The sequence below is a fragment of the Prionailurus viverrinus genome, chromosome A2 (genome assembly GCF_022837055.1).
Source record: "Prionailurus viverrinus isolate Anna chromosome A2, UM_Priviv_1.0, whole genome shotgun sequence".
NCBI classification, from domain to species: domain Eukaryota; kingdom Metazoa; phylum Chordata; class Mammalia; order Carnivora; family Felidae; genus Prionailurus; species Prionailurus viverrinus.
Genome location: NC_062562.1, coordinates 2610098 through 2634776, shown reverse-complemented (window position 1 = coordinate 2634776; position 24679 = coordinate 2610098). Strand labels below are relative to the sequence as shown.

Here is a 24679-nt window from a genome sequence, read left to right as displayed (position 1 = left end):
GGCCCCGAGCCTCCTGGAGGGTTCCCTGGCTGCGACCCGCCTGACCTCTCACAGAAAGGAGAGCGTCCTCACTGCGAGGCCCAGAGCAGAGAGGCACATATGCCGACCATCGCGGGGACACACGCTCCCATGGGCGAATTCCGAGTACGTGAAGTTTATCTCCGTCAAGTTATTAACGTCTTTCAAGTCATTTGCTCGGGACCCCGCATGCCGCGGGCCTTCCTGGCCTGATGCCCTCCCGGCCACCCGGGACCAACGATCGCAGTACGTAAGGGCAGCGCCCGGCTGTCGGGGGCAACCCCAGGTAGCTCCTCCCCACACCCGGAAGAGGAACAAGCATCGTCAGCCCAGGGATGTGTCGCAAGAGGGCGACGTTGGGCAGGGCTGCCCGGGGCTGCCTGTTTGGGTCGGGGCCATTCTCTGAGTCACGGTCACCTGGGCCCCGGGGAAGGCCTGGCACCCCACCCGGGGGTCTTTCAACGCAGGGACTCGTGAGCTGTGGGGGGAGACACCGGCCGACCCCGAGGAGTCCTCGGCCACCACGGGCCCTACACGGCCTGGCGCCCTCGTCTGCCCGCAACCCCCCCCCCCCCCGCCCCGCCCCAGCTGCCACCTGGTCAGGAGCAGAAGGCTGTCCCCACATCTGGAATCCAGCCCCAGGACAGAAGCCCCCTGGATCCTGATAGAGGGGCGCACTGAGCCCCGGAAGCCTCCCCGCAGAGTGGGAACAAACACGTGAGGGGTGGGGCCCCCACACCAGTGAGCAATCCGCAAACCGGAACCAGAGGGGAGAGGATTGCTCCGGGCCAGGACGCAGCCTCAGGTTTTCTGACTGAAGGGCTCAGAGACTGACCCTAACGGGTTATGAGGTCGGATGGCAGACGTTTTCCAGGATGTGGATCGGGGGAATCTGCACCTCTGAGGTTGTGATATGTAACATGCCTGAAAGTATGTCCTCTGAGCAAATGTGACCTTCCGATGAAGGTTAACTGTGAGGAAATATAACCTTGAGAAATACTTAACTACCCTTGTCTTGGGAAGTAGCTGGGGCTCCATGAACATGATGTCTGAAAGTTCCCTGGGAACCCCAGTCCTTCTCGGGGAGGCCCATCCCCTGCCCCAAAGGGGCCTCTCTCCCCCCAACCCCTCAACTCTACCTGCCCCTGCCAGGCTCCGGGCCAGGAGGTCTGGCCATCGGATGAAACGCCCAGTGACCCCCAGCCAGCCTGCCCCCACCTCGGCACGGCTCCTGCTGGCAGAGGACAGCTCCCGAAAGGGGGCGACGGCAGTCAGGCCCTGGAGCGCGATCTCTGCGTCACCAGGACTCGAGGGGGAACCTACCGCAGAGGTGACACAAGAGCCCCCTCAACCCCCCTTATCTGGTCCCCCGTGTGGGCCCGGTGCCGTGTCACTGTGTCCCACAAGCGGCTGCAGAGAGGGCCAGGTGCCTGTGCGTGTGGTCAGGGTCCGGCAAGGAAGAGAGACTAGAAAGCCCTCCACATCCTCCTCCTCCTCCTCGGGGAGCGTCAACTAGGCCCCAGGTTCTCCGTGAGGCACGGGCACGATCCCTGACCTCACAGAGCCCGCAAGCTGGGGACCCGGCCGACCCCCGTGTCACAGAACCCTCACCCTGCCTGCCCTCGGGCCCACGGCACCACACGTCGGGAGGCCTCTACGTGCGGGCCTCCAGGCAGCAGGAGAGCACTGGCCGGCGGGAGCATGTGGCCCAGGAGGACGGCTGACCAGGGCGGACAGCGGGCAGAAGTGCTGGGCACAGCCCGGGACGACACGGACTCCACAGAGGATCCCAGACTCGATCGGCCTTGGTGCCACAGAACCGGCCCGTCCGAGATGGCCACAGAGACAGAAGGGGACCGAGCAGGCAGAGCGCCTCCCAGAGGCAGGACGCCAGGAGGCCGGGCGTCCCCTCTGGAGTTCCCTGCCTTTTCCGGCTTCCAGGAGCAGCGCATCCCTGGCCGGCGGCCCGTCCTCCACCCTCACAGCCAGCGGCACGGGGTCCGCCCACGGCTCTGCCTCCGGCCCTCCGGCCCCCCTCGTACAACGACCCCGGTGTTGGCACCGGGACCCCAGATAATCCAGTAACATCTCCCATCTCGGGGGCCTTCAGGTGACCCCGTCTGCCAAGCAAGTCCCTGTTACCACGCGGGGGAGCACACACACTGCCAGGCTCCCGCGAGCGGGCCGCGTGCGCCTTCGGGAGACACTACTCAGGCCGCTCAGGTGCCGTGTGAAAAGTCCATCGTGCAAAGAAAGAAACAGTCCCCGCGTCCCTCCAACCTGGGCGCTTTCTGCTGTGGGGCACATCTCGGGAAGACCAGCACACCCGCCTACGTTCACCCAGACAGGAGCACAGTTTCTAGAACGTCGGAAACGGGACCGGGCTACCAACGGTGGTCCGCAGGCCCTGTTGTCCCCGAACCTAAGCAGACGTGGACAGTGGCCCGGGGCCACGGAGCAGAAAGAGCCGCCCTTACGCTGCAGGGTTAAGATCCCCAGGGACAGCCAGCGGCGGGGGCCGTGCAGGCGACCCCCGCCGACAACCTCGGCCTGCAAGTTCACGGTGGCGCTAGCGGGCCCGGGTACGGCGGCGGCTGTCCAGAGAGGAGCTCTCGCGCACGGCTGGGGGGGGGGGGGGGGGGGGATGGGAAGTGGCACGGCCACTGTGGAATGCAGCGTGGCAGTAACTGAAAAGGTGACGCAAGGGCTGGGACCACGTGACCCAGCTACCCCACGCCCGGTGTCCACCCAAGAAAAACAAAACACACGTCGGCACAGAAAACTGTAGTGAACGTTCACAGCAGCATCGTTCGTAACACCCCCAAAGGGGAAAGAACCAAGATACCCATCGACTGATGAACAGCTACACACGGTGTGTCCCCCACGCGTGGGAACGCGATCAGCCAGGAGACGGAGCGAGGCGCCCTCCCCCCCCCCCCCCGCCGCCCCAAGGACGGACCCCAGACACGCGACGCTCAGGGAGGGAACCAGACACGAGAGGCCACGCGGGGTGTGGGTCCGCGTGGGTGAGACGTCCAGAACGGGCCCATCCAGGGACAGGAAGGGGGCTCGTGGGGGCCGGGGGAGGGGGAGGGACAGTGACTGCTTCACGCACGGGTTTACATTATAGGAGGGGTTTCTTTCTGGGGGGATACAACGCCCTAGAATCAGATGGTTGCATAGCTCTGCACACATACTAAAAAATCACTGTACTGGGGCGCCTGGGTGGCTCAGGCTGTTAAGTGTCCGACTTTGGCTCAGGTCATGATCTCAGGTCTCATGGGTTCGAGCCCCGCGTCAGGCTCTGTGCTGACGGCTCAGAGCCTGGAGTCTGCTTTGGATGCTGAGTCGCCCCTTCTCTCAGCCACTCCCCACTTGTGCTCTCTCTCAAAAATAAGTAACGTTTAAAAATATATAATAAAATTTAAAAATTTAAATAAAAATCACCGTATTGTACACTTTAAAGGGTGACTGTTACGGTATGTGAATTCTGTCTCCCTAAGGATGAATTTTTGCAAAGCCCGAGGTAGCCTGCTGGGGACCTGCCAGACCACAGGGAACTGGTCTGCTTTCTCGCAAGGACTCTAATCTCCCTGGACGCCCCAGGCCTTTTGGAAGAAGGAACCAGGAGTCTAAATTCACGTCTCCCCCTCCGCCAGAGAACCTTTTCAGTCGTGGCGCTCAGTTTCTCCAGCTACAAAATGGGCTGATGGAGGGAGAGGGCAGGTCAGGATGACCGCAGCGAGGGACCACTAAAGGTTAATCTAACCGCACGGAACAAGGTACGCACACAGAACATGCCACACTGATCTGGGTACAAAGAGATGGCCACGTTTTGGAGATGTGGCCGTCTTCCGACAAAGCACAAGCTTTAAGAGTAAAAGCAATGCCTTCGGAGACACAGAGCAGATCGTTTCCGAACCTGCGCACGAAGGCCTGGCCCATCTGGCCCCGGCAAGCGATAAACTAACCCAGACCCAGGCCGACACACCTTTTCTGTACAGGATCACACGGTAAATATTCCCACCTACATTCTCAAGCTCGACTCCATTCTCGAGCTCGAGCTGACAGAGGCGATCTGTCCAGGCACGCCGCACTCTGTGTGCCGATAAAACTTTACTTGCAAAAACAGGCAGAGGACCAGATCGGTCCACCGACCAGTTAGCTGACCCCACCCCCAGATGCCTGAAGTCCACCCCTTAAGCAACAAAACCTTTTCTTCACCTCTCCTACGGGGGACCTGAGTTCCACTGCCCACCTCCCTGATTTCCTACATCACGACAGAGCAGAAAAAGCCACACTCCAGCCCACGCTTGGCCCAATTAGCTACACGGCCTGGGAGCCCAACACTGGACACGAGGTAGCCATTCTCGGGGCACCAGGGAAAGCCACCGTGGGATGGCCAGGAGCACACAGGACTGTTCGCCCCACACTGGCCAACCCCCTGCCGCCGGTCACCCCTCACAGGCCACACCCGCTCTGTAGATGTGAGCCGGGAGATGATGAGGTTGTTCAATCTCTTATGAGCCCACCATTGGCCCACCATCTGAGGCCACCTCTTTAAAACCCCCTGTCCCGGGTTTATTAGAAAAGTACAGGAGGAGGCAGAATGCCCGGAGTGAACACCCGCAGCAGCTGGGCAATGCGACTCTTTTCAAGGTATTTTATCGTATTGTATTCGTAATTTTTTAATGTTTACTTATTTGTTGAGAGAGGGGGAGGAGAGAGACAGGCAGACAGACAGTGTGAGTGGGGGAGGGGCAGAGAGAGAGGGAGACCCAGACTCGGAAGCAGGCTCCGGGCTCCGAGCTGTCGGCACAGAGCCCGACGCGGGGCTCAAACCCACAAACGGCGAGATCGTGACCTGTGTCGAAGTTGGACACTTAATCGACGGAGTCACCTAGGTATACAACAGCCCAAAAGATATCTTAAAGGGGCACCTGGGTAGCTCCGTCGTTAGGCATCTGACTACTGATTTCAGTTCAGCTCATGAGCTCACAGTTTGTGGGATCGAGCCCCATGTCAGGCTCTGTGCTGACAGTGAGGAGCCCGCTTGGGATTCTCTCTCTCCCTCTGTGTCTCGCACATGTAGGTATGTGCACACTCTCTCTCAAAATAAATAAAGAAACGTTTTTTTCTAAAAACGGCATTTTAAGGGGCACGTGGGTGGCTCAGTCAGTTAGGCACCCGACTCTCGATTTCAGCTCAGGGCGTGATCTTGCGGTTGGGGAGTTTGAGCCCCACGTCGGGCTCTGCATGGACAGCACAGATTCTCTCTCTCCTTTTCTCTCTGTCCTTCCCCCCCTCCTCTCTCCCTCTCTCTCAACAATAAATAAACATTAAAAAAAAGGTATTTTAAAGTAATTCTCCATTTTTAGAGCTCCCCCCCCCCCCCCCCACTTCTCCACTGTGACTGGTCACCGTTTCCTGCAGGGCGTGCTTTGGGGTGAACGTGCCCCTGGATGAGCCAGGTCCTGATCCACACAACGCAGATGGGGCAGCTCAAGCGGGGCGATGCCCGCGTCCCCCGAAATGCGCCATGGCGAGGCGCAGCACTGTCACTCGGACGCCGAAGGACGGGAGCACAAACGTGAGCGCCGGACTAGAGGACGAGAGGCCAGGAGAGCCACCCCGAGGGTGCTGGGCTCCTCTGTGCAAAGGCTCCTGGGCCCCGGACAGCCCTGAACTCAGGGCCAAACAGCAGCCGCCTTCTCCCAGCGTGCGTGCAGGCCTGACGGGCTGCCCCAGGGGGAGCCGCGGCCTTCAGTGCCTCGCTCTCCGGTGGCCACCTGGGCCTAAGGCCCGAGCACTTACTTCAAAGTCCCGGTCGTACTGGAGAGCCAAGGCCGCGGAGGACAGGTGCCCCGTAGCTGGCAGGGGTTTCTATCAGGTCCCGGCAAGGGTGACGGTTCCTACGGTGCACAAAATAAAAGCACGATGAGCTAAACGGATCGCATGCTTAAATCTCAATTCCAGACTCTACTCCTAACAGCTGCGTGTAGCCCAAGGCTACTGCCTTTACCCAGACATTTCCAAATCCTTGCCAATTTGCAAGAACGGTAAAATCATAGCTGTAAGCACTTTCCCCGTTGAAGTCCTGCAACAACTGCCCGTTTTAGGCTCAGCCCCTAAAACTCAGTAGCTGAGGAAGTGAGGGCTCCATGAGACAATCAAATTAAACCAAAGGAGCTTCTGGAAACCTTAAGATTCAGGCAGCACCTCAGAGGTTTATAAGAAGTTCTGCCTCCTCCAAAGCCCCCCAGTCAGAAAGGCACCCCTCCAAGGAGGAGAGTCACAGGGACAACACGTATGTCTGGCGACCAGTGATGACACCCCCGGCAGGCGGAGAGCACAGGCAGAGGACAGGGCAGAGGCTGTACGGGGCCAAGACCCTTGGAGGGCAGGGTCCGAGCCAGTGAATGCACCGCTGGGGACAGAGACACCCCAACACTATTGAGTGGACACAGGACAAGACTCCCAACCTTCGGGGTAGCCCCGGCACCTTGGACAACCCGGGCTATCAGCTCTCCCGGATGCTCCCACGTTTTCTCTTATTTTTGCCGGGTTTTTTAAATTCCTGAGCACGACCCCATTAAACAGATCACACGGTCTCTTCCCAGGTCAGACCCCCGGGTTGAAAGCATCAAGCTGTGGGACTGCCCGACCTCGGGCTGCGCCCCTCTTCTGGGCAAGGTAAATAAACTCCCGAGGCCTCCCCGGCCTGCGCCTGCGCCCCACGCAGCTGCCTCCCCCTCCACAGCCCCGCTAGCACCTGCCGGAGGCAAGGCTCAAGTCTGAGGACCCCTCCCTGGAGGTGTGGCTGGCAGAGCGCAGCCCCCAGGATGTCCACGCCCTCAAGCCCTCATCCCTGCAACCTGAGGCCCCCGCTCCCTTCTGCAGCAGAGGGGACTCTGCAGGTTAAGGACCTTCAGGCGGGAAGATGACCCTGGGTCACGGGCGGAGCAGGAGGGTCAGAGAAGGCGACACGACAAAGGAGCAGAGGCCGCACCGTCACACTGGGAAGGAGGAAGGTGGTGCCCCTCGAAGCCGCACAGGCAAAGAATGGACTCCCGCCGGAGCCACCGGCCGGAGCCGGCCCTGCCCACGCCTCGGCGGCAGCCCCGTGAAACCCGTGCCCGCGTCCTGGCCTCCCGATCGGGGGCATCGGTGTGCGCGGTTTTCAGTCACAAAGCGTGGTTCCCCGTTACAGCGGCACAGGGACACTCACACGGTGGCTTCTGTGTGCATTTCCCGGATTTCAGGGGCGTGGAGAGATCTCTTCACTTCCACTGACCGAGCGGACTCTAGGCCGCGAGCTGCTGGCCTCGGGCTTTTTTGCTCCTGTGTCAAGGGGATCACGTGTCTTCCTCCTCGCTCGTGACAGTCTCTGCATGGGCTGTTCCCACGCTGGGCATGGGCCACACCCACCAGCACGTGGTCTGAAAGGCAGAGACCACCAACCGGGGCCCGTGGTTCTCAGCTGGACAGACCCGGCACTGCCGGGCCACCAAGACCATGGGTCCTACTACCCTCCTGCTCCGGGGGACAACGGCACTGACCCCCAAGCTGGGAGGCCGGGGTCGGGCCCCAGTTCTGTGGCCACAGCCCAAAGACAGCCTCTGTCCACCCTGACCCATGTCCACAGTGACCAAGGGGCCAGGCCCACCCATCTCCACTGCGCCTTCAGGGGCCGCGTCCCCTACCCCCCCCCCCCCCCCGACACACGGCTGGCCAGCAGCCACCCTGGAGGTGCTGGGATGCCAGAGCCTGGCCTCAGGGCCCTGAAGCGTGGGCTGGGCACAGTGACAGCCTCCCAAACAGGACAGCATGGGAACAGGGAAGGGAGTGAGCTTACAGTGGAGACACGGGACGGCCCACCTCAGCCGGGGGACCAAGGCCAACACCGCGGTGACAGCACGCACCCCCGGGGTGGTGTCAGAGGGAGGGCGCTTCACTCGGGGGGTCCTCCTCCCTAAACCCATCACCCCAGTCTCACTACGAGAAAAGCAGCAGACGCACCCAAGGAAGGGCCTTCTAGAAAACCCCTTGCCCGGGTCTCTCGAAACTGTCGCGGAGCATGGAGCTGAACAGAGTGCGGACTTTACTTACTAAGAATGTATCAACATTCGTTCATTAACTGCAACAAATGCTCCAGCCTGAGAGGAGGTCCCAGTGGGGAGACCGTGTGGGGTGTGAGGGCACTCTCAATTTCTCTGTCCCAGCAAGATGCTTTAAAAAAAATAAAGTCTGAGTAACGTTTTTAAAGAAAAACAAAACAGAAAGGCCCGGGCAAGGCAGGCTGGGTTTGATGCTTCCTGTTGCCCAGGCTGGCCCGGCCCAGCCGCTGACCTCACTGTGGGCCCCGGGAAATCTGGGGCGCTAAGAATAGAACCCGGGAGGGGAGTCCGGTTGCAACAAGGTAAGAGCCTGCAGTGGCGACCTGAGACATCAGACATCGATGTCCCTGAAAGGCACCGTCTGACCATCCCTCCTTTAAAAAGGCACAATCTGACCACTGGAAGAGGCTGTTACTCTGACCGCGGGCACGCAGAGGCTGAAGCAGCAGGCTGGGTGGTGTTCGCTTCACCCCCCCCACCCCCACCCCTGCAAAGGGCAGGCAGGCGGGGCCAAGGAAGCAGCAGCAGCAGGAAACAGGGAAAGAGCCAGCTGCACCTCAAGGCTGAGGCATTAGGGACTGCCACCACCTGGTGGCCTCTCTGGGGATACCCCTGCTTGGCTGGGTAAGGAACCCCTGAGTCCCCTGGTCCTACGAGCTCTCAGCTGTCCAGGGCTGACCCTCAGGGTAGGTCTGGAGGGCTGGCCCACACCAGACCACACTGCCCATTCGTGCCCTGGAGCTGGGCCCGGGTTTTGAGAGGCAGAGCGCTGACTGGGCAGCCTCCGGGCCAGATGGGAAGGGAGCCCTCACCTACTCATTCAGCTACCTGGCCAGGAGGACCGGACGCCCAACTCTGCCTGCTCGTCCACGGCCACAAGCCCCAGGTGGCCCTCAAAAGGGGCCTGGCATCCCCTGCTCTCCACCCAAGCCTACAGGGGCTATTCGTGCCCCTCACAAGACAGGGAGACCCCCAAAGCCTCAGAAGGTCCACCGACCTGAACACGCTATCGTCAGATCAGTATGAACTCCGGCTTTCTGAAAAATGTACATATACAGACAGATGGACGCAGAAATAAACACAGGCGCGCACGGAGGCATGCGTGGGTTCGGATTCCCATTTCCAAGCTCTGTCGACTGACAGGAGAGGCCCCGACACCCAGCTCACCGTTCTCAAATACCATTCTCCAATGTGGAGAGGTGTCCTATTCCGGGGCTGAGGCAGGAAATATACAAGGTGAGCCGAGAGAGCATCTCCAGCACCTCGGAGGAGCAGGAAGGAAAGCAACCCTCCCTAGAGGGTGTGGTCACGAAGGAAGGACACAGGACCCCAGTCGAGGAGCGCCCAATGGCCAAAGCCAAGGGCAACTGAGGCGACAGAATGGTGACGGTGCCGGACTACAACACGCAGGACAGAATAAATGCTCCTAAATCTTCACTGGCGCAAAATTCAAAACATACCACAAATGAGGCAGAAGGGGCCGCCCTCTTCCACAAAAGAATTCCAATTCACAGATGGAGAAGCAGCCAGAGTAATACGAAGTCACAGTAAAAACCAGCGCGGGGAGATGCCCGGCAGGTGCTGCAACGGACGGGCACAGGTGTGAGAGGAAACAAGGCATCTGCACCGTCAAAGTCCCGAAGGGAAAGGCAGCCCCTTCCCCTGCAGACTCCCGGGCGGCGCCACCACCGTAACCGTGGGATGGGGGCTGACGTCACCCACCGGCAGAGAGACACAGCGGCTGGCGGCAGAGAACGCAGCCTGTCCCACACCGCGTCACCTGCATCCGAACCCCAGAGAACACCGGGCACGAGGCAAGTTGAGGGACGTCCCGCAGGATCCCCGACCAGCGTTCTCCAAAAGCATCGAGGTCACAAGAGATCAGCAAAGATGGAAACGGTCCCAGCCCCGAAGAGCCGGAGGTGTGACGGCTAAACGCAATACAGGGTCCCGGGTGGGGCTCTGGGGCAGAACGGGGACACGCGTGTGACAGCTGGCGGAATCCAAATAAAGGCTGTGGTTTGGTAAATACTCTTGCTCTGTGCTGCCTGCTTCGTGTGGGTTATTCCGCAGTTATGTTCCATGCTAGCAGCGGGGAGGTGGCTGAAAAGTACCCGAGAACTCTCGATGCTGTCTTTGTAACGTTTCAATCCGTCTAAAATTGTTTCCAAATAAAAACTCAAAAAAAAAAAAAAAAAAGCCAACCTTTACCTCTGTCCTCTGAAGCTCGCTGCACAGCAGGTTTTAGCTGGAAGAAGAGAGTGGCTGTAAAAAGATCCAGACCGATAAGCGAAGAAAAGCAAGCTGACGCCACACTGCAATCTAGGTTCAGGACCCACGGAAGACCCAGCCTGCCGAACCCAAGTTTCAGCTCCTTCCTGTCTGCAAGAGGCCAGGAAGCGACACGTCTCATCGATCTTCCCGTACTGGCCAAAGACCCTCTTACTCACAGCCTCGCGCCAAACCCTCCGTATCCTGAGGGACACTGAAACCCAACCGTGGACGTCGTGATGGCTCAGTCAGGGACGTGGCGGGCGCCCCAGGCTGTGTGGATCCCGAGGAAGAAGGGTCTGGTCTCGTGACGTGGAGACGTAAGAACCACATTACCTTCCTTACTGCCCACCCCCAACAGCAGACACAACTCAGGATGACAAAACTTCCAGTAAACTAGACAGTGTGGCACCAGCACGAGGACGGACACGAGAGATCGACAGTCCAGAAATAAATGCACACTTGTGTCTTAATTGTTTATTTCTTGTGCGAGAGAGAGAGAGAGAGAGAGAGAGAGAGAGAGAGAGCGAGCGCGCTCGAGCATGACCAGGGGAGGGGCAGAGAGAGAGGGGGACAGAGGATCCAAAGCAGGCTCCGGGCGGTCAGCCCAGAGCCCGATGGGGGCTTGATCGCATAAACAGTGAGATCAGTGACCTGAGCCGTCGAGAGGCGGACACTCAACCGACTGAGGCACCCAGCCGCCCCCGGAAATAAATCTGCCCTTGTAAAGCCAGCTGATTTTCCAGGAGCTGCAAGACCAGTCGAAGGGGAAAGAACACTCTTTTCAACAACTGGACACCCGTGCGAGAAAGAATGAAGGTGAACCCCTACCTCACACCACATGCAAAACTCACCTCAAAATGGATCCTAGGTCGAAACGCAAGAACTCAATCTATAAAACGCTTAGAACACAACACATGAATTAATCTTTGTGACCACGGATTAGGCAACGGTTTCTAGACACAACACCAACACCACAGCCACAGAGGAAGGGAGGAAAAAGGAGGCCAAAACCCCAGAGAAAGTGGTAACAGGGCAGTCGGGGCCTGTTCCTGAAATGATGACACTTTTCACACTATGTCCTCTGTTTTCACGAACTTTCTCCCTGGAGAGAGCATGGTGGTGTTGTGGGGACAACCACAGGCTCCAGAGGCCTGGGTCAAGCTCCAGTCATGTGAGCTGGGGCAAGCTCCTAACTGGGCCTCAGTTTCCTCATCTGTAAAGTGGGGTCACCATGTTAATGTCCTACTCGTGCAGTTGTGGGGGCTTAAATAAGGCAACCGACGTAAGCACTTAAAGGCGTCCCCGGCACGCTGTAAGCCCTCTACAAATGGCACTTGTTACGGGCTCGCTCAGCCTGGGGCACCTGGGTGGCTCAGTCGTTGTTTAGCGTCAACTTCAGCTCAGGTCATAATCTCATGATTTGTGGGTTCGAGCTCCACATTGGGCTTTCTGCTGTCAGTGCTGGATCTCTGCCCCCACTTCTCTCTGCCCCTTCCCTGCTTGTGCTCTCTCTCTCAAAAATAAACGTTTTTACCAAATAGTATTGATTTCCAAAAAAACAAAAAGCATCCAACTCTTGATTTCGGCTCAGGGCATGATCTCGCTGTCTGGGGTTCGAGCCCCGAGTCAGGCTCTGTGCTGACAATCAGGCTCGAGCCTGCTTGGGACTCTCTCTCTCCCTCTCTCTCTGCCCCTCTCCTACGCGCTCTCGCTCTCTCTCAAAATAAACTTTAAAAAAAGGAAAACAGGGGCGCCTGGGTGGCTCAGTCGGTTGAGCGTCCGGCTTCGGCTCAGGTCATGATCTCGCGGTCCGTGAGTTCGAGCCCCGCGTCGGGCTCTGTGCTGACCGCTCAGAGCCTGGAGCCTGCTTCGGATTCTGTGTCTCCCTCTCCCTCTGCCCCTCCCCTGCTCATGCTCTGCCTCTCTCTGTCTCAAAAATAAATAAAAACATTTAAAAAAAAAAAAAAAAAAAAAGGAAAACAGAGGCTCCCTTGGGGAAAGCGGGCAGATCTGGTGACACGTGGGGTGGCAAGACACCCTCACCGACCTGTGCTCCCGGTGGCCGCGCGGGGGGTCTCTGAAGGGGATCCTGGCCACACCTCTTTTTTAGAAAACGCCCACCTCCTACCAACCAGCTGCCTTTACGTTCAGGACACACGGCCTCCCCGTCCGCCCAGACGCCTCTACAGGACCCTCCTCTGCAGGGTCTGGAGCATGAAAGGCGGCCAACACCTTGGCACCTGGGGGCGGGGGGGGGGGGGGGGGTTGCTAAATACAGACTTCTGAGGGAGCGCCAGGGCCTGGGAAGTTTCTGGCCTGGTGCCCCGAGCCGTGAGATGCCTGGAGGTGATCGGCCCTGTTCTGCGGGACCCACGGCACGCACTTCACATGTTGGAAAGGAGCGAGCGTGTCTTTCTCAACGGTGACCTCCTCCGGCGGCTAGGGGCCACAGATCAGGGAGGGAGACAAGAGTAACATCTCGAAGCACTGGGTAAGGATGGACTTTCAATCAACGGTGCTGGGTCAACTGGGCAGCCCTTTAGGAAAAGGCAGTCAGACAGTACATCCCAATGGATGAGGGGTCTGCGTGAAAAGCAGGTGACCACACGAGTGCTGGAAAAAAACACGCGGAGTCCCCCTCCAACTCAGCACCGAAAAGCCTTTCCAATTAGGACTCCAAATCCAGACACGATAGAAAAAGAAAGATCCATAAACTCTACTATATCAAAACTTATTTCAAAACACACATACTGCTTCAGGGCAAATAAACAAAAACAAAAAACCCCCCATTAAAAGGTCAAAACGCGTGCTCTCTCTGTGCCCCTAACCCACTCACATTTCGTCTCTGTCTCTCTCAAAAATAAATAAACATTAAAAAAATTTTTTTTTTTTTTTTTTAATTAAAAAGGGGCACCTGAGGGACTCAGTCAGTTAAGCGTCCAACTTTGGCTCAGGTCATGATCTCACGGTCTGTGAGTTCGAGCCCGTGTCGGGCTCTGTGCTGACAGCTCGGAGCCTGGAGCCTGTTTCAGATTCTGTGTCTCCCTCTCTCTCTGCCCCTCCCCTGCTCACGCTCTGTCTCTCTCTCTCAAAAATAAATAAACATTAAAAAAAATTTTTTTTTTTTAAATTTTTTTTTCAACGTTTATTTATTTTGGGGACAGAGAGAGACAGAGCATGAACGGGGGAGGGGCAGAGAGAGAGGGAGACACAGAATCGGAAGCAGGCTGCAGGCTCTGAGCCATCAGCCCAGAGCCTGATGCGGGGCTCGAACTCACGGACCGCGAGATTGTGACCTGGCTGAAGTCGGACGCTTAACCGACTGTGCCACCCAGGCACCCCCAAAAAAAATTTTTTTAATAAAAAAATAAAAAGTCAAAATGCAACTGGTGAAACTCAGAACAAATATTTATAAAAATACCACCAAGGGCTCATGGCTAACCTCCCTAATGTATGTGAGAGTTTTACAAGGGAGGAAAAGCAAGAAATCCCATTTAAAAAGGGGTGGAGGGGCGCCTGGGTGGCGCAGTGGGTTAAGCGTCCGACTTCAGCCAGGTCACGATCTCGCGGTCCGTGAGTTCGAGCCCCGCGTCACGTTCTGGGCTGATGGCTCACAGCCTGGAGCCTGTTTCCGATTCTGTGTCTCCCTCTCTCTCTGCCCCTCCCCCGTTCATGCTCTGTCTCTCTCTGTCCCAAAAAATAAATAAACGTTGAAAAAAAAAATTTTTTTTAATAAAATAAGATAAAATAAAATTAAAATAAAATAAAATAAAATAAAATAAAATAAAATAAAATAAAATAAAATAAAATAAAAAGGGGTGGAAAAGGTACACCTGGGTGGCTCAGCTGGTCGAGCATCCGACTTCGGCTCAGACATGATCTCACAGTTTACGAGTTCGAGACTCGTGTCGGGCTCTGTGCTGACAGCTCGGAGCCCGGAGCCTGCTTCGGATTCTGTGTCTCCCTCTCTCTCTCTGCCCCTCCCCCACTCATGCTCTGTCTCCCTCTGTCTCAGAAATGAACAAACATTAAAAATAAATAAATAAAAATTTAAAACATTTTAAAAGGGGGTTAAAAGTATGAACAGGCAGTTCACAGAAAAGATGTAAAAACGGTCTCTGACATATTAAATACTGCTCAGCCTCCCTCATCATTCCCGAAATGCTAATTAAAACCACACGGCACATCCTGCTGGTAAGGCTGGGGGGACCAGACCTGTCATCCCACAGGGCCGACGGGAGTAAACCCATAGTACCCTCTGGAAGCGAACTGGGCAGAAGCTGACGAAACACATCTACGCTTCACTTCTGGCTCGGCGATCTCGCTGCTAGAAATTCACCCCGAAGACGCTCTCCCACGAATACAAAAGTACCTATCTGCCAGGGCTTTCGCTACAGCGCCGTTTACAACTGTTAGACACTGGAAACAACCTAAACGCCCAGACACAGGGGAGGCTGAAATAACCGTGCCGCGCCCCACGGTGGACACCACGCGGCTGTGCGCAGAAGAGGGCATGGCCATGGCCAGGTGAAGAGGCTTCCAGGATACGCCCTTCAGTGAAAAGCGCAGAGTTCAAGCTTACTGCGCCACACTTAACATGAAAAAGGTGGGGACAGGAGACGACACACACGTCTGCTCTTTTGAGGGGCAGTGGAAGGATAAGCCGGAGACGACTGAGATCATTCCCTGCAAGGAGGGGTGGCATCTGTCTCCAGACGTCTTTCTGCACAGTCCTGCTAATGTCCCGCCTCCTGGATGAATGAATGAGTGAATGAATGAATGAAATCAACAAGAGTTGGGGAGGGGGAGGAATTCTCTAACAAATACTACAAATAAATACAAGCCAGATTTCAGGTAAATAATAGAGCCACAGTAAAGAAAAAAGGAAGACTAACCCAGGCCACTTTTAAACACAATTTTGGGGGCGCCTGGGTGGTTCAGTCAGTTAAACGTCCAACTGTTGGTTTCGGCTCAGGTCACAATCTCGTGGTTCGTGGGTTCGAGCCCCGCGTCTGGCTCTGTGCTGACAGCTCGGAGCCTGGAGCCTGCTTCAGATTCTGTGTCTCCCTCTCTCTCTGCCCCTCCCTAGCTTGCACTATGTCTGCCTCTCTCTCTCTCTCTCTCTCTCTCTCTCTCTCTCTCTCTCTCTCTCTCTCAAAAACAAACATTAAAAAAAAAAAAATTTAAGGGGCGCCTGGGTGGCTCAGTGGGTTAAGTGTCCGACTTCAGCTCAGGTCATAATCTCGCGGTTCGTGGGTTCGTGCCCCGCGTCAGGCTCTGTGCTGACGGTGCAGAACCTGCTTGGGATTTTCTCTCTCTCCCTCTCTCTCTCTCTCTGACCCTCCCCACTCGTGCTCTCTCTCTCCCTCTCAAAATAAACAAACACTTTCAAAAAACCACAATTTTGCAACCATATGCCTTGGAAATAAAAGATCCAACAAATTATTAACTTCTACTCCACAGGCTTCTTTTACAGCTGGTGATGAGGCTGAGTTCTTGCTGACAGAGAGGGGGTTATAACATAGGAACGCAGAAGACAGCAAGGAGCCTGTAGGGGGGCACTGGGCCTGGAAATCTCAACGTGAACCCCTGGGCACCGGCGTGGATATGTGCGTATGCCAGAAGCAGAAACGTCTGTGTGTGTGATATACACGTACATATCATAGGAATGCCAATACACGCACATGGGTAATCATTCCCAGCTTTGGCCAACGAGAGGGCCGAGAAGCACAGACACCCCATTGACGATGAGCACAGGAAACACCCAGATCTTGGTTTCTGAACGGCACTGTCCACAAGAAGAACAAGGCTCCGTGGAGAAGTGGTCGACCCCAGAGGAGGGGCAGGGAGAGCACAGGACGGGCCTGGGATACCCACTGTGTCCCAAAGTTAGGAAGCACGCACGGAACGGCGAGGACATACCACAGGACACAACGAGCCACCTCGAGGGGCTCTTCCTCTGGATAAATTTGGGACCGCTGGGGCAACCAAAAACATAATGACGGCACCGGATCACAGCCTACTGAATCGGGTAAGAATCCATGAGCCCACACGGACATAAACAAACAAACGGGGAAGAAGAGACAGCTTGTCCTTACAGCGGAAAACCAATCAACGAACGCAAAAGGAACGATGGAATCGATCCTCCTTTGGCCAGAGTTGACAAGGGCCGCTAAGACCGACAGTGGACGCTGGAGGAGTGAGAGGCGCCCACGTGGTCTCAGACTCTCTCCCCGCAAGAAACTTACCAAGTGCGAATTGGAAAAGTAATAACTTTAGGACAGAGATCCCTCCTGACCCCAGAGATGGAGGTGAGTATCACCAGGCATGGAACACACTGACCCCAGGGGCCTCCGGATACAACGTACAAAGAAGGACAGAAGGTCACCTGTGGGATGTTGCTGCCAAAAGTACGTAACGGGGAGGAAGCGTCAGACAAACCCACGTTGAGCGACATCCCACAGGATAACCAGCCTGCCTTCTCCCAAAGGTCAAAGTCATGAACTCCAAACACACTCAGGAACGGTTCCAGGTTAAAGGAAACAAAACCGGTCTGACAACTGAACACGGTGTGGGATCCCAGACTCTCTCTTGAGATTTTCGAGAATTAATTTCCTGATTTTGACAAGTTGTCGGGAAGACAGATTGTCTTGTCTGGAAGAACTGAACACGGAAGTATTTCGAGGTAAAGGGGCATCTCTCTGAAACAGCTCAGGGAAAGTGCAGAGGCAGAGGGAGAGGGAGAGGGAGAGGGGGAGGGGGAGGGGAGAGGGGGAGAGGGGGAGGGGGAGGGGAGAGGGGGAGGGGGAGGGGAGAGGGGGAGAGGGGGAGAGGGGGAGAGGGGGAGGGGGAGGGGGAGGGGGAGGGGAGAGGGGGAGAGGGGGAGGGGGAGGGGAGAGGGGGAGGGGGAGGGGAGAGGGGGAGAGGGGGAGAGGGGGAGGGGGAGGGGGAGGGGGAGAGAGGGAGGGGGAGAGGAGGAACAGAGTAGACGAGTGAAACGTTCACACTCGGGGAACTGGGAGAAACGCATCCCGGAATTCTTTGTGTTATTCTCGCAACTTTTCCGTAAATCTGAAAATCTGCCTCTAAAAACGTTCACGGCAAGAATTAAAGAGGAAGCACTCGGGTTGGAAAAGTAACCACAGGCGGGAGTGCTTGGGCAGGAGGCCTGGAGCTGGGAGCGCCGCGGACTCGGCTGCAGGCACCTGCTTCGCGCGTCAGGAGCAAACACGGGGTCTGCCAGCCCACCTACATCTCCACTCGGCTCCACGGGGTCCGGGAAGCAGCGCGGGCAAAGGCCACCTGTCCGCCTGGCCCGCGGCCACGGGCAAGGGGCTGGAGCCACGCAGAGAGAGGGCCGGATGCCAGCTTCCTCGGGGACCCCCGAGCAAGCTCCCTGCAAGCCAGAGAGGCCCAGCAGAGGCTCGGAACACCAGCCCTTTCTTTATTCACACGCAGAGGTCTCAGGTGTTCCGTAAGTCACCACGTAAAACCATAATCATTAACCAAACAACCTTCCCAGGTCTCCACAAACGTGCCCTGTGACTGTGCGTGGGCAGCGGGTGGGGCCGGGGCTGGGCCACGCGCAGGTACACGAGTCATGTGCCCAGAGAGGCCCTGCTCCTCCCTTCCGGCCCCGGTGAGTCTGGACAGGTTCGCTGGCCTCCCTGAGCCCCACCCTCCTTCTGGAGTCCGCTCTGGGCCGTCCCTCGGAGCCCACGGTGGGGTGAGATGACAGCAGGGGGAAGGGCCGACGCAGAGGGCACAGTTAACCCCGGTGCCGGCAGGGCTCTAAACGCCTGGCACGTCTGACCGGCCCCGACCCTGGGAAGCAGGTACTGCGGCCGCAGCCCACTTCACGGAGGAGGACACTGAGGCACGGGGAGGCGGAGTGACTTGTCTGAGGCCACGCCGCAAGCAAAAGGGGGGCCGAGCCCACCAGCAGGGAGACGCGTGAAAGCCCCGGCGCTCCCCTGCCCCGTAGCCTCCAGACTGCGGGCCTTCGTGAACGTCCCAAGAGTCCAAGGAGGGAGACGCTGGCCAACGTTTTTATAATCTTAGTGAGGGGCGGGGGGAGGGGGAGACCTCTCCAAGCAGGTCACAAGACCAGGAACTTTACAGGAAAAGACAAATCTGGCAATAAACTTGCAAAGATTCTATGTACCAACACATCAAAAATAAAGCTGAAAGATAAATGGGAAGCTGAGAAAAAAAACAAAAAAAAATGTGTGACACAAAAGGGTGCTAACAGCCCTAATGCAGGGAAGGTTATTATAAGATGCTTTTCTCAACCGGAGGCGATCCTGCCCCCAGACGACATCTGGGGACATCTGTGGCTGCCACACTGGGGGGCTCCTGGCATCCAGCGGGTGGGGCCAGGAATGCTGCTCAGACCCCACGGTGCCCGGGACACCCCCTCCCCACCCCACTCGAGAATGGCCCGGTTCAGAGATATCAAACGGTTTGAGAACTCCCGTCGCGGGTCAAGAAAAAACACAAGCGCGCCAGTTTAACAGGTGGGCAGCGGCTACGAACCGGTCATTCAAAAAAGAGGCGACTGGGAGGTGACAGATGACAAGGACAGACGGACGCTGGGGCTGCCGTCCGTACGACGAGAACCTCCAGCCACCGTGGGAGCACCAACCCCGACCGCCTTCCTGGGGACAAACGAGCAACCCACCTCAAGATATGAAAGGCGTCCAACGCTCCAAGCGCCCGCACTCACAAGCCCACCTCGAAGAACCAGCAGCCAGGACGCTCACTGCAGCGACGCTTAAAGAGAAAAGAATCCACGGAATCCAAGGAGAAAAGCACACACGCCCCAACAAAAACAAAGGCGCATGCGGTCAGGGAAACGGAAAGACGCAGTCCACCGGACACGGCAATGACCCGGAGAGCCGGGGCCAAGATCCAGGGTGGTAGGATCCGGGGGGATTCGTAACCCACCCAGACTTGTGCCTCCAGTGGGAGTGCTTGTGCTGACCTTTGTAAGACCAAAGCGTACTTGGAGCCCACGTGCAGAGCTGTGCCTGGGACCCAGAGGACCCCGCCCTCCAGCAGCTCAACTGGCTGCTCCATCCGGGGAGACAAGAACCAAGTCCTGGGAGTAAGCCTTCAGCAAAACCATGAGAGCACCCGCTCTACCTAATTCACATTTAAAGTACCGCGAGTCTGGGGCGCCCGGGGGGCTCAGTCACGGAAGTGTCCCGCTCCGGCTCAGGTCATGATCTCGCGGTTTGTGAGTTCGAGCCCCGCGTCGGGCTCTCTGCTGCCAGCACAGAGCCTGCGTCAGGTTCTCCGCCCCTCTCTCTCTCTGCGCCTCCCCTGCTCGCGCACGCTCACTCTCTCTCCCAAAAAGACACATTCTGTCGATTTAATTTTTGTGTAAGTTTCTTTCTTTTGAGAGAGGCAGAGAGAGAGAGAGAGCAGGGGACGAGCCTTGAGAAGGGGGAGAGAGAGCATCCCAGGCAGGCTCCGCAGCGGCAGCGCAGAGCCTGATACGGGGCTCGAACCCGCAAACCGTAAGACCGTGTTCTGAGGCCACACCAAGAGCCGGAGGCCTAACCGACCGAGCCCCCCAGGGGCCTCGGCATTACGCGCTTTCAAAGGGTGAGCGGACGGCCCGGGAACTCTACTTCATAAAGGTGCCGTTTAAAAAACCCAGCACCCTGGAAAATGAACACATCGGAGCTCGCCCACCACTTCGGAGCCCCGCCTGAATGTATCCAGAACGCGGGGACCGCCCGCGTCGCCTGCCGCAGACCGGTCTCCGGGCTCACCGCCGGGCCCGCCTTACACCCAAGACCAGCCTGCCTGCCTGCCTGCGAGTGGGAGTGACGCGTGACCCAGATCTGGAACCCTGGGACAGCATCAGAGCCACAAACCAGTCAGCTTAGACGGGGCGACGGAGAAGAGGCCAAAACCACAGAGAGGGTGATGACGCAGCGTCGGGGCCTCCCAAGCCCGGGCCGGAGGGGGCAGGACCTCGCGGACCCTTTCCCGTGCGACGGTCCCGCGAGGGCTCCGGCACGCTCGTCTCACCGAGGGCGAGGAGGAACGGACGAACGACGGACACCACGCGGGCAGACGGACGGGCACAGGAGCGCCCCTGAGCCCCCCGGGCTCTTTCACGGACCGAGTGAGCTTAATCCTAAGGAAGCTCAGTGCGAAAGAAATCAGCATCGATTTGCTTCAAATCCTACCGGGAATTCTGATAAGATGTATCTGAGAAGAGCGACAGCCAACAGCGGAACATACTTCAAAACGTAAAGTGAGAAAAACCGTTCTGGGCATTAAAACATCACACTGGAAAACATTCACTTCACGCCAAAGAAGACAGCAAAGGAGAGGAACCAAAGACGAGACAGAAAACAAAAGGAAAGTAACAGACGGAACTCCAACCACGTCAATAATGACATTAAACGTGGATGGACTGGGGCGCCCGGCGGGCTCAGTCAGGAGGGCGCGTGGCTCTTAATCTCGGGGTTGTGAACTCAAGCCCCACGTTGGGCGGGGAGCCTACTTTAAAAACAGACAGATAGAGGGGACGCCCGAGTGGCTCAGCCAGTCGAACGTCTGACAAGGTAGGCTCGGGTCATGTCACGGTTCGGGAGATCGAGCCCTGCATCGGGCTCTGTGCTGAGAACAAGAAGCCTGCTGGGGATGCTCTCCCTCCCTCTCTCTCTGCCCCTCCCCTGCTCACGCTTTCTCTCTCTCTCTCTCAAAATGAATAAACTTAAAAAAAAAGATAGTTTTAAAAAAAGACGACAGAGAGATGAACGAACGCACGAACGAACGAATGTGGACGGATTAAACAGTTCCAATAAACAGACACCGTCCTATGGTCAGGAGCGAGACGGGGATGTCCACTGTCATCACTGGGACTCAGCGCAGCACTAGGGGCCCAAGCCTCAGCAATCAGACAACAAAAAGAGATAAGACACATCCAAATCAGCAAGGAAGAAGTCAAACCCGCGCTAGCTGCAGATGACACAACGCTCTGTAGAAAACCTGGAAGACCCCACCAAAAAACTGGCAGAACTGATACATGAGTTCAGCAAGGTCACAGGATGCAGAATCAATGTACAGAAATCTGCTGCATTTCTATACACCGATGATGAAGCAGCAGGAACGGGAATTAAGCAATAAATCCCATTTACGATTGTACCAAAAACCGTAAGATACGTAGGAGGAAACCCAACCAACCAACCAACCAGCAGGTAAAAGACCTGTGCTCTGAAAACCATATAAAACACTGAGGAAAGAAACTGAAGACGACGCAGCAGAAATGGAAAGACAGCCCATGCTCATGGGTTGGAAGAATAAATATCGTTAACATGTCAATACTACCCAAAGCCATCTACGCATTCACTGCGAGCCCTATCAAAATACCACTGGCGTTCTTCACAGAGCTAGAATAAACAATCCTAGAATTTATACGGGACCACAAAAGACCCCGGATAGCCAAAGCAACCTTGACAAAGCAAAGCAAAGCTGGAGGCATCACCTTTCTGGACTTCAAATAAGAGTGCAGAGCTGTAGTGATCAAAACAGTATGGTTCCGGCATGAAACACTGGATCAGGGGAACAGAACAGAGAGCCCAGAAATAGACCCACAAACACATGGCCGACTAATCTTCGACAAAGCAGAAAAGAACAGCCAACGGAAAAAAGACAGTCTCTTCAACAAATGGTATGGGGAAAACTGGACAGCAACACGCAGAAGAATGAACCTGGACCACTTTCTTACGGCACACACAAAAATGAATTCAAAATGGGTAAAAGACCTAAGTGTGAGACGGGAAACCATCAAAATCCTCGAGGAGAAAACAGGCAAAAATCTCTTTGACTTTGGCCACAGCAACTTCTTACTCAACACGTCTCCAGAGGCAAGGGAAACCAAAGCAAAAATGAACTATTTGGGGCCTCGTCGAGATAAAAAGGCGTCTTCACAGCAAACGGAACAATCAGCAAAACTAAAGGGCAACGGACAGAATGGGAGAAGGTATTTGCAAATGACATATCACATAAAGGGTTAGTATCCAAAATCTATAACGCATTTATTAAACTCAACACCCCAACAATGAAACCAAACTAAAAAATGGGCAGAAAGCATGAACAGACACTTCTCCAAAGAAAGACATCCAGATGGCGAACAGACACCTTAAAAAAGTGCTCAACGTCACTCATCATCAGGGAAATACCAACCAAAACCACAATGAGATACCACCTCACGCCTGTCAGAATGGCTAACATCAAAAACACAAGAGGGACGCCTGGGTGGCTCAGTCGGTTAAGCGTCCGACTTCGGCTCAGGTCCTGATGTCACGGTCCGTGAGTTCGAGCCCCGCGTCGGGCTCTGTGCTGACCGCTCAGAGCCTGGACCCTGCTTCAGATTCTGTGTCTCCCTCTCTCTCTGCCCCCTCCCCAGCTTGCGCGCTCTCTCTCTCTCTCTGTCAAAAATAAATGAATGTTAAAAAAATTTTTTTTGGGGGGGGGGCGCCTGGGTGTCTCAGTCGGTTGGGTGTCCGACTTCGGTTCAGGTCACGATCTCAGTTGGTGGGTTCGAGCCCCGCGTCGGGCTCTGTGCTGACCGCTCAGAGCCTGGACCCTGCTTCAGATTCTGTGTCTCCTTCTCTCTCTGCCCCTCCCATGCTCATGCTCTGTCTCGCTCTCTCACTAATAAAGAACGTTTAAAAACACACACACACACACACACACACACACACACACACACACACAAGAAACAACAGGTATTGGCGAAGACGCAGAGAAACGGGAACCCTCTTGCACTGTTGGTGGGAACGCAAACTGGTGCAGCCACTTCGGAAAACAGTGTGGAGGTGCCTCAAAAAGTTAAAAATAGAGCCACCCCACGACCCAGCAATTGCACTACTAGGTATTCACCCAAAGAAAACAAAAATGCTAATTCAAAGGGGCACGTGCACCCCGATGTTTGTGGCAGCATTAGCTACGGCAACCAAACTACGGAAACAGCCCAAGTATCTGTCAACTGATGAACGGACGAACGTGTGGCACATACACGCAATGGAATATTACTCGGTCATAAAAAATCATAAAATCTGGCAACAACATTGGCGCTAGAGTGGATTATGCTAAGGGAGATAGGTCAGTCAGAGAAAGACAAATACCGTATGATCTCACCCATTTGTGGAACTTAAGAAACAAAACAAATGAGCAAAGGGGGCAAAAAAAAAAAAGGGAGAGCAGCAAACCAACACAGACTCTTAACGATAGAGAACAAGCTGTCGGTCACCGGGGGCGGGGGGGGGGGGTCGGATGGGTTCCCAGATTATGGGGATTAAGGGGCGCATCTGTTGTGATGAACCCCAGGTGGTGGCTGGTGTACGGAAGGGTCGAATCACTAAATTCTGAGCCTAAAACCGATATTACGCTGGATGCTAACTAACTGGGATTTAAATTAAAACTTAAAAAAACAAAAACAAAAACAAAAACAAGACCCAACTAGATGCTGTCTATAGAAGACGCTCTTTAGATGCGAAGATACTACTAGGATGCACATGAAAGGATGGAAAATAAAATAGCAACTATAAGGAAACCGGACTGGCTGCCCTCATATCCCCCAAAACAGGCTTTAAAACAAAAATGTTCGACATGAACGTTTTATAACAATATAACAATTATAAACTCACATGCATCTACTAATAAGACCCAAAGTACACGAAGCGAAAACTGATGGAAAAAAGGGAGAAATGGAAAATTCAATTAACAGTAGTTGGAGACAGCAATACCCCACTATCCACGATGGATACAACCACCAGGCAGAAACAACAAAGAAAGAAAACCCTTGAGCAACACTCCAAACCAACAGACGTGTGGAGAGAACCTCACCGAAGAGCAGTAAAACAGACTTTCTTCTCGGTACATGGGAATCATCCTCCAGGACAGACCATATGTTAGGCTATAAAACAAGCCTCATTAAATTAACAGGAATTTCAAATCATACAAAGTAGGTTCTCTGACCACAAGAAAAATTAGAAATCAGTAACGCAAGGAAATTCGGGGATTTACAAATATGTGGAAATTTAAAAGCATACTTTTTTTGAAGCCTGTTTATTTAAAAAAAAATTTTTTTAATGTTTATTTTTTTTTTCAACGTTTATTTATTTTGGGGACAGAGAGAGACAGAGCATGAACGGGGGAGGGGCAGAGAGAGAGGGTGACACAGAATCGGAAACAGGCTCCAGGCTCTGAGCCGTCAGCCCAGAGCCCGACGCGGGGCTCGAACT

General features: G+C 55.5%; 1 protein-coding gene across 11 annotated transcripts in view; it reads right to left on the bottom strand.

The window, feature by feature from the left end:
• KDM4B (lysine demethylase 4B) overlaps window positions 1-24679 on the bottom strand; it is a 135000-nt gene that overhangs the window by 93020 nt on the left and 17301 nt on the right. For 8 of the 11 annotated variants that reach the window (XR_007145812.1, XM_047827693.1, XM_047827725.1 and 5 more), the window contains exon 2: window positions 5833-5930. The exons of 1 other annotated variant lie outside the window; for it this stretch is intronic. The gene's annotated coding sequence lies outside the window, so the exon portion shown is untranslated. Of the gene's footprint in view, window positions 1-45; window positions 268-5832; window positions 5931-7246; window positions 7426-24679 lie in introns of those variants that run through there. 2 more of the 11 variants (XM_047827702.1, XM_047827711.1) reach the window with 2 other exon arrangements.